This window comes from Capsicum annuum, chromosome 8, assembly GCF_002878395.1.
Source record: "Capsicum annuum cultivar UCD-10X-F1 chromosome 8, UCD10Xv1.1, whole genome shotgun sequence".
NCBI classification, from domain to species: Eukaryota; Viridiplantae; Streptophyta; class Magnoliopsida; order Solanales; family Solanaceae; genus Capsicum; species Capsicum annuum.
The window spans coordinates 144942317-144944873 of record NC_061118.1 but is presented as its reverse complement, the minus strand read 5'-3'; positions in this window follow the sequence as shown (position 1 = coordinate 144944873).

The following is a 2557-nucleotide window of genomic DNA, read 5'->3' as shown; positions in this document are numbered from 1 at the left end:
TTAGAAATTTACATATTTTTATTTAATTTCTATTCTATAATTCAAAACTATTGTTCAAACAATTGATGTAATTTTAAAAAATTAGTCTACGATCATTAATTACATACACACATTACAATGATTTAAAGTTGGTGGCCCATGACAAAATGTTGATATATCAAGATGTATTGGTTATTGAATCAATTTAGTGGTTGAATTTTTATATGCTATGAATTATTAGATATATTAACTTTATCATTAAAGATTGTGGTAGAGTGATTATTTTTCATATTTAATTTGTATTTTTGGGTTTGAACCCCTCTAGATACGGAGTTACTTTTGTTAGAGAGCGTTTTTCTCCTTTAATGTGGACCGTTCGATATGAACTCGAATTTAATCAGGATCAAATTACCTCCCTATAGTTGCAACTGGTCCGAAAAATTCACGGCTACTATAGAGATGTGATGCTATACAAATATAGTGGCATTCGATGTTTGAATCTCCTTTAATTGTTACTAATAAAAATATGAAAATTATTAACAAATTTAACCAAAATAATAGCGGAATAGGGAGGTTCCAAATATATTTCTAAGTTTTTTTTTTCTTTTTACCTTGTGATTGTCCGGATCTCTACTCCCAACTGATTTTTCATAAGACTAAGAAAAATTTAGGCATTGAACTTATGTTGAAGAACTTAAAAAAATTATAATTAACTTAGTTTAATGATGATTATCATCAATATTTTATTTTATACAGTATATAATATATTTTTATAAAATATAAATATTTGAATATAGTGTTATAGATAGGTAATTTTACAAAAAGTGCACCTCTATAATAAACGTTATTGTTGTTATAGGTAAAATGACGTTATAGAGAAGTAACATATAACATGAAATCAGTTTCGTAGAAAATCAGGTCACTATAGTGAAATGCCGTTTAATGACGGATTGTTATAGAGAGGTCTGATTGTATATATATTTTTAAAGTCGTCTCTTCATTAATTTGAATATAATGAGTTTGTTCTTTTTTTGTTCTTTTTATACATGCAACTTTCTTCTTTAACGTTGAATACACGTGCAACTCACGTATTCTAGATTAGTATATAAAAAATCAAATAGAAAAGGTTTTTTACTTATAACAAAATTTTTAAATTTATGGTAATAATTTATTTGATGTTTTGTTGTGCCGTGACTTTTTCATAAAAAAAAGGGCCAGGTGACTTAAAAAAAAAGTTTTACTTTTGTCCTAAAACTGGTAAGGAAAAAAAATGAAAAAATTACAGAAAGTAGCATACTTAAGATTATAAATACAATAAATAACAATACTTTTGTAAAATTATCGTTTATAGCAAGAGTAACATTATTTCACATTAACTAGGCAAGTGTATGTTTTACTCTCACTACTTTACATTTTCCTATTTTCACTCCACTATTTCACCTTTCCCAAATATAGTCATATCTTTTACCCTTTTTTTTCCATCTTATTTTTTTATCATTTTTTTTATTTTTTATTTTTTTATTTCCACTTTATTGTCTCTCTTCTATTTCTCTTCTTTTTTTTTCTTTTTTTTCTCTTTTTAATATTTGAAGATAATTATCTCCATGATCTTCAAGATTTCAATATAAAATATCATTACTGTCTTTCACTCTTTTATATCTCTACCTTTTTTTCTTATTAATTTTTTTTCATCTTATTTTTTATCATTTATTTTTTTATTTTGATTTCTTTTTCTTTTTCATTTTTTTCTTTTCACTTTATTTTCTCTCTTCTATTTCTATTTTTTTCCTTTCTCATATCTTTTTTTTTTCTATTTTCGTTTTGTTCTTCCTTTTTCTATTTTATTTTGTTTCTTTTTTTTTTCTTTTTTTTTATACTTATATTTCTCTTTCGTCCCTTTTTTTTCACTTCTCTTTTTTCATTTTTTTCTTTTTATATATTTTTTTTTCATTTTTTACTCTTCTATCTCTAACTTTTATTTTAAAAAGACAAATATGTATATCACATACACATATTCAAAAAAATACAAAATACATAGCCATACAATCTAGATATGTATTTCAGTACAAAACATACATATGTATTTACGAAATACATATCATATTCATATTAAACAGTAACAAACATAACTATACTATATATCTTCACATATATTTACGAAATACAAAGGTGACCCATATAAAATAAGAATATACATATGGATCAGATATGTATTCTGTAAATACTATGTCAGTTTAGAGGGTAATATATGTACTTATTTGTTTTCTTTTACTGTTTAAGATATGTATGATGTATATTTTTTTTATTGCTTTTATGTCTATGTATATAATTTTCATTTTTGTTATAGAGATTTTGTGTCCTATATGTTTATATATACATGTGAGTAAGATAGGTATTTCTGTAAATACATATACAAACATATATGTATGTTTTTTACCGTAAATACATATGCAGATTTGTATGTCTATTTATTTTGTATATTTTTTGAATATGTATATATGATATAGATATTTGTCTTTTAAAAATAAAATATAGAGATAGAAGAGTAAAAAAAAAAAAAGAAAAAGAAAAAAAAAAA